This window comes from Bactrocera neohumeralis, chromosome 4, assembly GCF_024586455.1.
Source record: "Bactrocera neohumeralis isolate Rockhampton chromosome 4, APGP_CSIRO_Bneo_wtdbg2-racon-allhic-juicebox.fasta_v2, whole genome shotgun sequence".
NCBI lineage: Eukaryota > Metazoa > Arthropoda > Insecta > Diptera > Tephritidae > Bactrocera > Bactrocera neohumeralis.
Window position 1 is genome coordinate 42,118,594 of NC_065921.1, and position 17,112 is coordinate 42,135,705.

The window sequence follows — 17,112 nt, forward strand, 5'->3', positions numbered from 1 at the left end:
TCTCCGAGCACATGGAGACGCGCAGACGTACGCGATTAAATTTTACGTGAAACTCGGTAAATCTGCGACACAGACGTTTGATATGATCAAGCAGGCTTATCCAGATGTTGTTTTAGCAAGAAGTGGTTTGTTTCGGTGACACCAGGCCTCTTTAAAGGGCCGGGAAGAGGTCGATAATGAATGGGCAAATCCAAAGCGAAAACGATGATCATTGTCTTTTTTGACATCAAAGGCATCGTCCACCATTAATTTGCTCCTCCGAGACAAACCATCAACGCCAAGTTTAACGTGAAAGTTTTCAAGAGACTAAAATGAAGGGTCAATTGGATCCACATCATCAAGACATCGCAAGCGATTGGAAGTTGCACCACGACAACGCTCCGGCTCACACCTCCTTTCTTGTGAACAGTTACTTAACCAAAGCCGGCATCCCAAGCGCATTGCTACACCGCCAACAGAAATTGTTAATCCAAATTTGGAGGAAAGGCAATTCAATTTATTCATTTTGTTCATCTGTTAAAAATTGTTCGTACTAACTCAAAACCCTTCTTTGGCTCATGCACTACAACTTTGCTAAAGATCATCACATGATCAGATGCATAACTTACGATTCTTCAAATGACATACAGACAAACCTTCACAACATATATATAACTATCTATGTATATATGTATGTACATTCACATAAAATATGATATCGGCCAATATGTGAGTAACCTCAATGAAAATGAAAGAGCATGTATTACTCAGTGTAAGTAGTGCTTAAAATAAAATTGGGCGAAAACTTGACCTAATCCTTATATAACTTATATCAAATTTTTCGACCATCTGGCTGACTTTACTCCAATGCCACATGATGTCGAGCACGTTAATGAAAACCAGGGAACATTTTTTTGGTAAGTGGAATGTAAACAGTATGTGGTACTTGCAAAAATAGGTAAACTCGGGTCAATACGGGTAGTATATATATAGTATATCCTCAAATTTTTCTGAAGAATATTTCTCGAACTTTGATTTTTCCAAGTTATAAGAGTATAAAGTTTTCGATTACACCCGAACCTAGCCCTTTCTTACTTGTTTTTAAATAAAGTTTTGGCAACACCTAAAGGTATCCCGTTGGCTTTCACCCTTTCAAGTTGCAAGAGTAAAAAATTTTCGGTTACAACCGCATATTTAAGGGGTTACATGAGTTTCCTAGGGTTAAAATACAGCCTTCTTTCTACATTTTTTTTCTCAGATAAAAATGAAATATATATTAGAATTTTTTATTGTCATAAACATACACTATTAACAAAGAAATTTTGAATTTTTGGAAAAAAAAAATATTTTAAACTCAGTCATGGCGACGGCATTTCCAGTGACCCCTCGCAAAAACTATGCGCCCGCGTTGGGAGGATAACTCCTTACAGAATCATATAAAGTGTAAAAATTAGTTTTAGTTAAAGCCTTAACTTAGAACTTGGACGAAGGAAAAAAAATTGAATTTTTGGCAAACAATTTTACAAAAAAATTAAAATTTCAGTGAAAATTTCACGACATTCTTTTCAAATAGTTGTAATCGAAAAAAAAAATCATTTGTCCAAGTCCTTAAGAATTGTATCTCAAAGACCTGTGTAAAATATCATGAAGATGGATTGAGCAGTTCTGGAGAAATCTTGCCAACCAAGACGGCGCACTTAGCCTAGCTAGTCTCGGGCGCACAAGTTCTCAAGGCTTTATCTCCGAAACTATTACTCGGATCAACAAATTGAGGACAATATTGTAGAGGTGTTGTAGAATTTAATAAGACAATAAAAAGTTCGACTTTTCGAAACACGTTAACCCATGTAACCCCTTAAAAAACATTCAATTTATACTTATATAATTAATTTAAGGGGCTATAACTTTTAGAATAAAGTAAAAGAAATATGGAAAGTTCTCCATAGTCAACGTTCAAGAAGCATTTAATAAAAAAAAAGGCTGAAGCACTTGTGAGGATTTTTCAAGTTACATATCATACCGAACCATAACATTACATAGCACTCAAAGCATAATAAAAATTTACACAATTTAAATTCCACTTTTGGAAAAAATGCAAATATTGCACAATTGCACAGTACGAGTACAGTAAATATGTACAAAAACTTAACAATAAACATTTTGTTATAAGCCCAATGGCCAAGTTAAAAATTTATTGGACATAAAATTGTAAAGTATGTAAGTAAACAAGTGTATACATATATTGATGTGTATATTACAAAATCACTTAAGAATTTTTAGCGCTGGCACAATAATATCTCTAAATTCAATGTAAATGTGGGAAATTTGTGGAGTGAGAAATTTTTTTCGAAACCAATAAACGCCTGTTATTGGAAAATCGGGGCATTTAAACAAAAACAAAAACGAAAAAAAATGGATTAAAGCAAACAAAGTTGCATATTAAGATACATGGAGACATACATATGTACATATATTTGACTATGTTTATGCAGTATGCCACGCGAAAGCAATGATCTAGTCATGGTTGCCAGATGAACATTTTTTTAAATATCAAATAAATGTTTGCTTGTATGTGGAGCCGAAAAACAGACGCCACGAAATTAATAAAAATAATATACACAATTTTATGTTCAAATTAATACATTTTCATATATTAATGTATGTATGTATATATTTAAGTATTATATGTACATATATGAATGAATGAATGCTCGATCGCGAGTTGTGAAAATCTTTTAATTTTCATTTTCAATGTCAAAATCTACAAACGAAATAAATTGTATTGTTGAAAATATTAAATTTTAATTTATTAAGCATACATGCATACATATGTACATACGTAGGCAATTAATTTGTGTTTTCTTCGGCCAAACATGTGCACATCGGCCAATGACTACCACTAATTATATAAATCAAATGGAATTGATATGAAATCAACAATGTTTCAATGCAATGCCAATGAAATTAAAACAAAAACAAAAAAACACAAAAAACTAATATTATGAAAATATGCGTAATTTAGAGAGGGGTCACATTTGGCGAATGAAAACATTTAAAATTTTTAGAAAAATATGTTTTTATTTGTAAATACATATGTACATATACATATATGTATGTATATATGTACATACATACATGGACTCAAATCTGTTTTCAACGCCAACTGATTGATTTACGATTAGTCATTGTGGACATTGGTCGCACTTATCATAGTACGGCTCCTACACCCCACCCCCCACAAAAGCAAGGCAGCCATAGAAGACAAGGTCAATTGGCTTATAAAATGCGTCGCGGTGGGGCTGGGTGGGTGGCTCGATGGAGATAATAAAGCAGATGTTCGTATTTATGTATGTACATATATACTTGTGACCATGTTTTAGTTTTCAGTGTCGAATGGCAAGTTTGTACGCTGCCAGTTCAATAACCGTTAGTTTTTTCGACAAAATGCCAACCTTCAGAACCGGCAGGGCGACTGAATGCTTTTTTCAAACGTTTCGAACGAAACAATACAATTTACAACAGATTTTTTTTGTAACAGATAGAAAAAAATAAAATAAAATAGAAACAACAACTTTAATTAGTGATAATGAGCGGACGTTGAGTTGTAAATAGCTTACGAAGAATGGGGTCGTCGCGCGCGTGATTTACAAAACAACACACTCAATGGTGGCTAAACGCCAAGTGCAAGTGCTGTTAGTTGGATTCACACGCACTTTTTAAAAAAATGAAATCCATTATTCTAGGTGTAAAATGCTGGGAGCGTTTTTTGCCAAAAAAAAATAATCATAACCTCAAAATTACAACGCCGAAGTCGAACTATTTGTTAGTGTACATATTGATGTTGAAAGTTTTGTCTTATTCATGCCTGAACTGAAGAATTTGTGTTTTTTTTTTGGTTGTTAAAATGGGGGAATATAAAGCTACCTAAAATGGATCAAAAGGCCATGACAAGTCTGCATTTTTCTCGAATCATCATTTTCTGAAACTGTCATGGTCTTAAAAAAAGTATTCAACCGATTGCTTTAAAATTTACATATGTTCTTCTACTCATTTATAGATATAGTTCCCTACCAGAATTGTTGATTTTCGAAAATATTTTCATATTTTTTTAAACGATTTTTAACGAAAAAAAGATTTTCGTGACTTTTTTTTGAAGTTCGACATTTTTTTTTAAATGAAATTTATTATACATTATTTGGTAGGGACGATAGCTGCAACACTACTGAATAATAATCCATTCGATTTTTTTATTTCAGACAACATGAACAGCCGTTATCACCATGACCAGTGAACTACTTTTTTTTTTGCCGGGGACTACTTTGTTTTAAAAAAAAATATATTAAAAATGTAAAAAACGAAAAAAAAATTTTTTTTTTACATTTCAAAATAGAAATAAAAATATATTAAAAAATTAAAATGATTGAATTTTGTTATCGCATAAAAAAAAAATTCCTAAAAAGTGGTAAAATGTATGCGTTCACATGAGAGTACCCCCTTATATATTCTATTTATTCAGATAAAAGGATAATAATCAGTCTGAATACCGGTGTGTACAGCGATGTACCTATAATAGATTCTTCATAAGTTAGTTCTCTCACTTCTAACTAACTATTATGAAAGTTATTATAAGATCAGCAATTCTGATTTACAAGGAAAAGTGTGTCATAAGGGCCTACCTAAGAAGCACCGAGATGGCACCGTAAATATCAACAGAATACCAATCATGATCGAAAGATCAATATGAATATCAGGGACTATCTGCAGCATAGTGAAAATTTAACTCAAAGTTTTAAAGATTAGTCTTAATTTCAAACCATAATTTTAGTTTCGGTTCTTATCAGCAATTAAATTATTTTCGGTTCACACATTCGTCTACTCCGACAGACGGATCTACGAATCCGAAATGGAACCAGATTTTCATCCAGTTAAGGGCGGACAAAGTGGCTTCATTGTTCAAATTATTTTGGCAATTGTTTCCTGTCCCCACCACATCAACAACAATCCGTGGTTTGGCCTATCTAGGAATCTATAGTATATATGGTATAGTATAGTATATATGGAACTGTACTACCGATTTACGATACTGAGAACTCGAAAAATTTTATCGAAAAATAACTTACATGTATCTTCATAAACATTTGCCTATCGAAACACCCAGTACTAGGTGAAGCACTTGTGCCTCACAGTAACTTTTCGTTCTTTTGTTTTGATTTCCACTCTCTGCCGTGACTCTGCCATCAGTCAGCGAGCACATTAAGTAGCGCGTACTTACGCATAGTACTCACACACACACGCACACAAAGCAGCGCATGCAGCTGCACTGGGCCAACTAGTCATTTGTTGACCGAGCACAAAACAGCAACAAATTGACGCGAAAGTGTATTTTTTTGCAAACACAACAAAAACTGATTGCAGTTGAAAAGGCTGAAAGGGAAATGTGAAATGTTGGGGGCAAAGGAAGTGCTGAAGTACACACTCGCTTATAAAAAGTATGTCGATGAAATTGAGTGAAAAGCGTTAATTGTGCGACGGCATGTGCGCACACGTCAAAGTGTCGACCACTAAAAAGCATCTAGGTTCTACACAAATGAGTGGCTGGCGGCCGGCAAAATATCGAGCGTTTACTAACTGGAACATTTAGTGCGGTGCGGTGCGAAGTGGAACTGGGTATGTGTGTGAAGGGCAGCACGGCAGTAAAGGCACATTGTGGCAGTTGCAAAGTGTTGCATAGTGCAAATGCGTGGAAAAAGGTCTCACATCAAAACAAATATATGTATGTATGTATGTACATATGATTGTGAGTAATGCATTGAAGTGACAGAAGCTTCCAGCGGCATGATTTTGACCCACATTGTAGTGGTAACGTCGAAGCGCCGTCATTAAGTGGGTCACAAAACGAATATTCTCTGAGTAGCAAAACAAAGCAAATAAAAGAAATAAAATGCAAAATGAAAATGTCAAAACAACAAAACAATAATTTAGAAACACTTTCACGAACATGTCACTTCTCTTTTGCTTTTTGTAGTTCTGTTTTTTTTCAGTAGGTTTCTTCTTTTGCTGTATTAGAGTAATTGTAGGTACATATGTACATATTTAGTTCTAAATGCAATATTACTACATATTTTTGCAAATGGATGGTATTTGGTAGGAGGCAGAGGAATTTTATCTCAACTGCAAAATGACTTCCTATTAAAAAACATTTTTAGACAAGGATTGCTTCACTCAGTATTATTTGAAACGCATCAAATATGGACACTGAGTGCTGAGAGACCTAATACTGTAAAAATCCATAATGCGCAATTTTTGCTTCGTCGATAACGTTTCGGTAATTTTAATGTCATAGATGGACAACGCTCTAAAAAATTTCCGAATTATCGATGGAAATCGTTGATTTCGACCGTCGTATAAGCACTGTTTGGATTGCGCAGGAACTAAACATGGCACAAAATACGCTATAGTACGACTTAAATAAGGCTGGACATAAAAAGAAGCTCGATGTATGGGTGCCACACTAGCTAACACAAAAACACCTTTTGGGTTTCGTTTGCGAATTGTTGCTGAATTGCAGTAAAATCAATCCATTTTTGAAGCGGAGCATTACTGGTGATTAAAATTGTGTCATTCACGACAACTTTAACCGAAAGCGGACGTATTCTTAATCTGGAGAACATTCTCTATCCGCTCATACCCATATTATGCCCGAATGCGAGGTTGCTATACAAAAACAGCTTCACTTACTAGAACGTATTCCATAAAACGATGTACGGAATTTTTCTGCTGATACAACGAAAACACGGTCTACTTATCTTGGTAAAGCTTATTACTACCCATTTTGGGAAAACGATTATGAAAACGGTTTAACCATTTTTCTGAATTTCTATACACACGAGGCCTATTATTACATGAAACAGGCAGTACCTTTTATCCTTGAAAATTACTTAAGGTGTTTGGAGTAACATACAAAAATAAAACAGCTGCTGCGAAATATATGTAAAAATGAGAGCAAATATGAGAATGGATAAAAATAAAAATCAGCACAATAAAACAGTTGAAAGTAGCCCTACCACACAAAAAAACCAGCTTCAGCCATGATATGTTAAGTCTACGAACACATCAATGTCAATAAAACAGTAAACACAAGCAAAAAAGTAGCGGAAGTGACAGCGGAGATTGCAGCAGCTGTCAAGTGTGTATAAAAAAAATATTTAAATATCGTCCGGCCTATAAGCGTTTCAGATAGCTAACGTTAACAAAAACTGTGCAAAGCAAAGCAAATCAAAAATAAAAACAGTTTAATGCAGCAGAAATGACAGATGCACCTGCGATATGAAGAACAGCTGTGAAACTCACCAAATTGAAGCTCTTTTTCTCCATGCGATAACTCATTATGCTCAAGGCTAAGTTAATCGCAAAAAACATTGCAAATTGCTACAGTTTATATTAATATTATAACTTATACTATAAATCATTAATAAAAATGCAAAAACAAAATTTACTGGAAAATAATCGAAAAATGTGTTTCCCTATAATTAAAATGTCATTGACTTGATTGTTGATAGGGTTATTGAAATAAATGAGAGTATCAGCATATTGGAAACAAAAAGTGCAAATACAGCACACCTTGAGAAAAAATAGCTGGCAAGCAAGTCATTGGGCGCACTATCAGTACCCTAGACGTTACTTCGCATAATTTGCATCTGGCTACAGCCGAAATAAAAAATCTAAAGCAAACTCTGGTTTTTTTAAGTGATTGCAAATATTTTTTAAAGGTATTCTATGAAAATGGAATTGTTAAGTAACGATGTAAAAAATGCCATTGCACTTGGTCATTCAAAAGTTCAGTGCAGATATTGATAAGAAAATCATCCATCTGCATATACGCGAACTAGACACTTAGTTTTTAAGTTATCTATCCGAAATTTTGCACACTTCCTTTTCTTACTAAGAAGCTGTCCATTTGTTGGAACCGATATCGGACCACTATAGCACATACATATGTACATATGTAGCTACCGTACAAACTGTCTGATCAAGATAAAGTTCTTGATGGAAACTTTTTTGTGAAGGTTGTTACAGCTCGGTGCAACGGAAATTAAAGTTTTTTCTTATTTTGTATAGTAATAGTACGAATTTTTTCAAGCAAATGCATTTTCAACGGTGGTTTTACAAAAAAAAAATAATAAGTAAAAAGTTCTTCTAAAATCGTCGCTATTTATTGTTGAAAATCTGGCCATTGAGAACTTTGACAGTAAGCAAACATCAGTAATGAATATTTAAAGGAGCGGGCGCTAAGGCTATTCCAAATGCTTTTCACTCCAACAAACCCCTAAAAATTCGTGATCATTTCCTGAATACACACACATAAATATGTATACATACACTTCTCATTGAAGTATGTATTTAGTTTAAAATATTTTTAGTAATTTTACGATTTGCACACAGTGCAGTTGTTAGGCGATTAGTCGGTATTCCATCCAAAATAAATACTCGACATTGTCGCTGTTTATAACAGAATAAAGCTAAAAATGTTGATATCGAACTAAAATTAATGATTATTTATTTTCTTAAAACCTTTGTAATGGAATGCAAATGTAAATTTTATTTCTGTTGATAAACAAAATTAAAGCAGATGTATTATTAGTGATAGGTGGGTGGTGTGGGCTATTTAGCAAATATTTTCCATTTGCTTGAGAGAGTGTACATACTATATTCGTCCAATATGCACGTATGTAGATAGGAAGTAATTATTTACGTTTCTATTAATTGCAAAAAAATCTGCACAAATGTATATGTAAACTTTTGGGGACTACAAGAAACGCCTACAAATATTCGCCCTCCCCCACAAGAATTTTTTTTTCAAAAATAACTAATTAAAGCTCGATTATATGAATATACTATTTTAGTGCATTATTCACCCGTAGGAAACATAGACATGAAACATAGTTTTTTTGCCACCGTCACTTGTATAGGAATATCTTTGCTATATAAAAAATGTATTTGGTATCTTTCATCATCTCTGTACGTATGTACTTTATTTACGTAAACCGATATTATGAATGCAAAAATACAAACATACAACACATCTTATACCGGCGCTGAGATTAAATTTACGTATGTACATACATATGTACATATGCATACGTCACAGCAAACATAGCAACAAACCATATTCCACAGCAAAAAGCACATACTTTTTCGCATTCTTTAAATAAAAGCCACGAGCCGTACTATAACTCGACAACAGCAGCAACAAAATGCGAAATTCTTTATGTAGATATGAATGAAGTATTTTTAGATATGTAGGTATATATCAGCCGATTGTGAGCACTTTAAAACATGTTAATTTCAGTAACTTAGATAAGATTCTTATGTGTAATCATAATTACTTTGGAACAATATCTATCTAGTAGTCGCAAGAACATTTTGAACTATATGAACCTGGAAGCAAGCATGGCAATGCATGGAACTTAATTAAATTATATAAATATTACTTTTTCAAATAACCCAACTCAAACAATTGTAAAAGAAAAAATATGCACAGCCAGCGAATATTCTTCTTATTTTCAATGACAGAATCGGCTCATGGGAAAGTCTCTGCTAACAATACACTTTTGCCCAACTTGAGGACAGCTAGAAAAAAGTATATATATAAATAACAAGGCGTAGCCAAGGCGAAATACTAATTTGCATGCAATTTGTAAAACACTTCCCTGTTCATGGTACATACCTCTTCCTGGCGAGCTTCCACTGTTGTATGAAATATCTGCTTGATTTCGCGGCTGCCGTCTGACAAATTCACAGCCAACCAACTGTGCGTTCACACCCCTTTTTATTATAATTTAATTTTAATTATTATTATATATTTTGTATGTATAGTGGCATTTCAAAGCGACATCGCCAACAGTGCCAACGCTGTCATAAGTGAGTACCACACAGTCCCCATATGCAATTTGTCATTAATTTTATTGTTTTTGCTATTTTCTTGCTTAGCTAGAACGTTTGACTTTCTATTTGCCACAGAAAATATTCAGAATATCTATCACAAGATTTCTTTCAACAATTATGCACCGTTTCTTGCTTGCCTCACAATCTCAACACATTTCCAAATTTGTATGTACATATACACACGCGATATATGCACAATTTTTGAAATTTTCACTTTTACGAGAATTGAAAACACATCAAATTTGATTATTATCTTTTTTTGTATTAAGAATTTTCGTTAATAAATTGTGTATCTTGATTTTACAATTTATTTATTTTGTTTGTATATATTTATAAAACACTTCACTCACTTCAATTTTTACAAATGTATAAAAATGTTTGGAAATCGACTGAAGTGAAAAATCAAAGCGTGAAAAACGATGCACAAAGGTAAAGCAACTACAACGGCGTCAACGGGAAAACTCGAACGTCCGCTTATTTCTTAACTGATTGGCTTTGCAATGTCGGATTTTTCCCACTTGCACCACACAATTGAAAATGCTGCAAGCGAAAATCGTATGGAAAACCAACGGCTGCAAACCAAAGGCGGTGAAGCAGCGGCAAAAATATAAAATAATAATAGAGGGAAACAGCAATGACAGAAAAAGCGAACGAGCATAGAAAGGCAAGAACAATAAGCAGCATTGCCAGCTGCAAGGTATATGATATGGGAACTCAACATTATCTACATTTTGAAGCAACGTTGTCGTTTGGAATTTTTCAAAGAAACTGTTCCCAATTAAACTGTTAAATGTGTTTTATGAATTTTAATTGGTAAATTTTAGAATAGCATCACCCGATTTCGGGGTTAAAATGGGTATGTACGGATAGAGGAAGTCCTTTAGATTAAGAAACAATATATATATATAGTTGCCGCTGATTTATGGTTTTTGAAATTTTGCATTTAAAGTTCAAAAATTAAACTATTTAAAATGCGTGTTTTTCCCATTTATAATGAATTTTAGTGTTATATTTTTAACTTTTATATCCACTAACGCTTCACTAAATCGTTTCTAACCATTTATTTTATATTAAATAATGCAAGAATAACTTTTATTCAACATTTAACTTCTGTTCATTTATTTTTGTTCGTACAATAACAAAAGGGTTGCATTCTAACTAATAATCAGTGCTACCATACGTTCATATTTTACAGAAGAACCAAAAGAAATAAAGTAAACAAATAAAAAACAAACAAATAGTTTTCCGCATAGAATTCCTTTGTGCGTTGGCGGCCTTTGGCCCTCGGTCGGACCAGCACCTGGGCGTGCTCAGTTCTTTTGCGTTGAACTCTTTTGCGCGTTGGCGGCCTTCGGCAGCGCTTAAAAAAAATAACCCTTGGATGGACCAACACCTGGGCGTGCTCAGTTTTTTTGCGTTGAACTTCTTTTTGTCCGATCCAACACCGGGATTTAGCAAGATAATAAGAATTTTGAAAGATTTTATATTACTCATCACACGATAATGAATTTAGTTATGTCGTCATAATCTTTCTTTTTTCTTATTTTTATTCCATTACAAAATATGGTAACACTAAATTTTTTGCTTGTTTACAACCACTTTCTTATTTTATGAATAAATGGATTTTAACTGAAGTTTGATGTGGAATTAAAGTTATTTTTGCATTATTTAATATAAAATAAACGATTAGAAACGAATTAGTGTAGTGTTAGTGGACATAAAAGTATAAAATATAAGTGTAAAATGCGTTACAAATCGGAGACACACTCATTTTAAATAGTTGATTTTTTGAACTTTAAATGCAAATATCTCAAAAACCATAAGTAAGCGGCAACGATATGTAGATATATTCTTGATCTGGGGGATCTCCTCTATCCGTACATACCCATTTTAACCCCGAAATCCGTGGATGCTATTCTAAATCGCAGCCCTTATAATGCTTTGTTGTTATTAATTATTATCCATTAGAGCCTCTTACGAGCTTTAACGATCTACGCAAGCTTTTTATTGCTTTATTTATAAAGTACCTCACCAGAAATATCTGGCAAGGACGAAACCTCCGCAGACAAATTATAACTACCTGATTTCCGCTGCCGTTCGTGGTCATCATGCCAATCTTGCTTATCTTATATTACGTATTTGAATGCAATGAATTTGTATATTGTGCACTTTTTGAATATGAAAAACGTTGTTGCAACATTTCAATATTTTGCAACAAGGAAAAGTATGTGGAAACTTTTTTTACACCGTTTCCAGGAAGGCGCATGGAAATATGGAAAGTAACTGTCAAGCAGCCATATTGTATGTCAATCGGCCATCTTTAATAAATTTTAAATTGCGAAAGGTTAGTTTTTAGCGAAATTTTAATTTGATACTACTAACAAATAGCGCAATAAATAAACTGTAGTTGTTTTGAAATATCTGTAAAAATATATTTAATATTGGTAAAAGCAAGTGCTTAGGAGAATTGCTACTGGACATGCTTAATATCGGGTGATTTTTTAAGAGCTTGATAACTTTTTTAAAAAAAAAAACGCATAAAATTTGCAAAATCTCATCGGTTCTTTATTTGAAACGTTAGATTGGTTCATGACATTTACTTTTTGAAGATAATTTCATTTAAATGTTGACCGCGGCTGCGTCTTAGGTGGTCCATTCGGAAAGTCCAATTTTGGGCAACTTTTTCGAGCATTTCGGCCGGAATAGCCCGAATTTCTTCGGAAATGTTGTCTTCCAAAGCTGGAATAGTTGCTGGCTTATTTCTGTAGACTTTAGACTTGACGTAGCCCCACAAAAAATAGTCTAAAGGCGTTAAATCGCATGATCTTGGTGGCCAACTTACGGGTCCATTTCTTGAGATGAATTGTTCTCCGAAGTTTTCCCTCAAAATGGCCATAGAATCGCGAGCTGTGTGGCATGTAGCGCCATCTTGTTGAAACCACATGTCAACCAAGTTCAGTTCTTCCATTTTTGGCAACAAAAAGTTTGTTAGCATCGAACGATAGCGATCGCCATTCACCGTAACGTTGCGTCCAACAGCATCTTTGAAAAATACGGTCCAATGATTCCACCAGCGTACAAACCACACCAAACAGTGCATTTTTCGGGATGCATGGGCAGTTCTTGAACGGCTTCTGGTTGCTCTTCACCCCAAATGCGGCAATTTTGCTTATTTACGTAGCCATTCAACCAGAAATGAGCCTCATCGCTGAACAAAATTTGTCGATAAAAAAGCGGATTTTCTAAAGCGCGAAACACATTTCGAACCGAACACTGATTTTGGTAATAAAATTCAATGATTTGCAAGCGTTGCTCGTTAGTAAGTCTATTCATGATGAAATGTCAAAGCATACTGAGCATCTTTCTCTTTGACACCATGTCTGAAATCCCACGTGATCTGTCAAATACTAATGCATGAAAATCCTAACCTCAAAAAAATCACCCGATAGAAGATTTGAATTTTAATGGAAGCTGCGTTGTGCTTACACACATATGTATTTACATATATGCGTGCATTTGTCGTTACATTCATTTATGGTGGCAGAGGCAAAAACTGCTGAGCATTCTTTCAACTGCGACACCAAACAACTTACCATTTTCATTACCCAAAGTTAAGTAAAACTTTTGTTTGGTTAGTTAAGTTTAGTTTATTTGTATATATTTATGTATAACTTGCATTATGTAAGTACAATTAATTATGTATATATAATTTATCATCATTATACCATTTTTATCATTTCTCATATGGCTTCAACTCATCATCCGCTTTCCGCGACAATTGTTTTTCCAGTTTATTGTGTTTCGACTTGAGTTAATAGTTATCGATACATACAAATTATCAATAATCGACGTTCATTTGCAATATTGCAGGAATGTAAAAATATGAAATTATTATTGTTTTTACGTGTGAAGTGAGTGAAAAAATGTTTAAGTAAAGTAAAGACTTGTAGCAAGTATTGTAGTAATTTTCCTTTTTGTTTGGTGTTAGCTGTCATTATGTAAAGCTGTTAATAATATATTATCGATTTGCTAGATTTTATTTATATTTTCTGTTTAACCACGTCCTGCAGCTGTTGCTACCTACATGTTTATGTATGTATGTGTTTGTAACGCTCACTATTTCTAACAAATATGCAACATTGTGAAACGGCTTCTTGTCATTATCTATTTATTTACAAAATGCAATTTACTCCCCTGTACGTTCATAATGCAGACATTCATCATTGATATATATTTCTTTTATTTTTATGTATTGTATAATTATTTCGCTTCATATTAAATTTTTTAAATACCTTTTCAGAATTCACAGTTACTCAATCAATTATTGATATCGCTTAGTCCTTTATAATTGATTTATTTGTTTTCTCTTAGTAGCATTTCTTTATTGGCAAGAGTTGATAAAAGTGGAAATTTGCAATTGAATGTTTGTTGTGAGTTGTAAATATTTTGTGTTGTTTGTATACGTATATATATATTTTAAATATATTTAACTGATAATTTTTGCATTTTCTTTAAAATTTGCATGTTAGTTTTAAAATCAATTTTTGTTAAATTTAATTGTAAATCTTAATTGTTGTACACCACCGCCACTTTATATATTTTTATTTTATATTTGGAGTTGTTTTTTCTCCATGTGTATGAGTGTTTGTATATACATATGTATATATGTATGTATATGCAAATGTTAGTGTGTATGCGATTGTGTACAGGTGTAGGGGAATTCAGTCATTCGTAGTTTGGTTTGTTTTAGTTTACTGAAATAATTTCATTATATACGTACAGTTCTTGTATCTTTTGTGTGTATGTATTTAAATACTTATTCAAAATAATTGAAAATGGGCTTTAATTGTTCAGTTTTTGCAATATATACATATATATGTTTGTGTTTTACCATATACATATATATATATATATATATATATTTATATATGTTTTTTTATATTTTTATATGTTTATGTATATCCTAATGTTGTATAGTTTTTTTCTTGTTCACATATGCATGTATGTATATACATTGACGTTGGCGCCTTAATATTTTACTATTTACATACAAACAGTGTACTTAATATGAGAAAAAACGCAAATAATAATTATATTCATAGAAAAGGGAGCAAAATAGTTGCACATTAATGCTAGTTTTCATATACATAAATACATATACATATATGTATAATAAAATCATGTACACATGACATGTTTAGCTGATTAATTTACATTATTACACATATTGCTATATTTATACATATGTACTTATGTGTTTACAATTTATTTTCTCTCTGCAATTATAATTTTTAATATACAACTGTAATGTTATATGTATATGTATAAATTGACACAGATATATGTATGTAAATTTCTTAGTAATTGATCACAAAACGTTTATACAGAAAATTAGTTACACAATTTTGCAACAAAATATGCATATGTATATGTATAACAACTCAAATTCGAAGTTCAAGTAAATACAATGATTTCAATAACCTTTTTTCTCGTTCTACGAAAAAATCTTAAAAATGCATTTTGACTTCATGCATTTTATTTAATAAATTGTCAAAGTAGTTTAAAATATTAATATGATATTGTTTTACAATACATACACATTTAATTAATTTCATTTGATTTGTATAAATATATATATATATAGTTATTAATATATAAATTAGTATATACTATATGTAATATATAATATACATATATATACTATATGTCTATTTATTTGTTCTTGCAGACATTCAATTCTTGAGGCCATTACTTGTTTAGCTGCTAAACTTAATTCGCTCTACGCCAACTTGCTTGCTTGCAATTGCAATATTTTATTGTTATTGTTATTATTATTATATAATTTACATTGATAAGTACACACACACATACAATTAAAATGTATATTCAAATGTTAGCCAATTGTAGCCAGAAAATGAGCAACATTTTGCCATTTAAGTTACACAATCGATAGGAATGTCTCATCTCAATGCTAAGCATAGGTTCAAAGTCATTATCGATTGCATGCAACTCTTTTCAAAACTTTTGAAGCTCACTAAAGCTGCTTTTGTAGGGCCGGCCATATTTCTATATATGTATATATATCATTTTTATTTTGTTTTACATTTTTTTAATTTAGGAAAGTAATAAATTTAATGATATTATGAAAATATATATGTATATTTATGCTTTCTTTTTATGTGTTGCGTATTTTTGTTTTAATTTATTTACATAATGCTCAGTATGCTTATGTTGCATGTTTATTTATACAAGAATTTTTATGCAATAATTATTATATAATTATTATTTTGTCTTGTTCCATTAGTATTTGCACACACAGTTAACGCGGCTTTGCTTACAGCCAGTTGCAAAATTTGCACTAATAAATGAAAGCGCCTAAAAAATTTTGTTTTCAAATAAGTGAGGTTGGCAGCAAAGCACAATTTTGAGCGATAAGCTTATACTCAACTGATTTCGCAATTATTGAATTGAAGATTCCAACATGTATAGAAAATAATTATTTAATTCAAATCCCTGAAACGTAGCTGCAGTCAGTTAATTGACACCAATTTTGTAAACACGTTTCAAATAGTTAATGTTATTTTAAAAAATATGAAAAAAATATTTGATGATAGAAAATTAAGTTGTAATTAAAAGCAAAATGATGCTTGCAGCAAAGTGGGAAATATGCATTTGCTAAACGCCTAAAAATGTGCAACTCATTTGAATACTCTCAAATTATACTGATTTTCATAGTATATTTTAGGCGCATTTTAGACAAAAGGCATATACGAGTGAAAATAGGACGATATTTCCATAATATTTAAAAAAAATAGTATAAAATAATAAGAGTTAAGTAGTCCTGCTTTCAAATTGTATAGCTGCGCACAAATATTCACACATATTTGTTTTACCATGCTGCCAAGCGTTAAATATGTAGACCAATGCGCATGTGTTTAGGTGTTTTTGCATAATTACAGTTACATTAATTTACATACATACACAAAGTTTGTTATTTTTTCGAATAAGAATTGAATGTCTATTTATTATTTTAGGCTCGGATGAAGTTAGCTGTTTCTGTACTGTATAGGCAAGTGTGTTTTGTGTGATTTTTTAGAAAAGGTGTGTATGTGTGTTTGTTTGTGTTTAAATATGTTCTAATAAGTTTGCTAGTTAAGTTTTATATGCGTATGCTTGTATATACACAGT

General features: G+C 32.2%; 1 protein-coding gene across 2 annotated transcripts in view; it reads right to left on the reverse strand.

The window, feature by feature from the left end:
- The window catches only part of LOC126755881 (ras-specific guanine nucleotide-releasing factor RalGPS1), a 45,352-nt gene extending 34,859 nt beyond the window's left edge, over nucleotides 1-10,493 (reverse strand). The window contains exon 1 of one of the 2 annotated variants that reach the window (XM_050468601.1): nucleotides 9,707-10,493. The gene's annotated coding sequence lies outside the window, so the exon portion shown is untranslated. The remainder of the gene's footprint in view (nucleotides 1-9,706) is intronic. The other variant, XM_050468598.1, reaches the window with a different exon arrangement.
- Nucleotides 10,494-17,112: the final 6,619 nt, after the last annotated feature.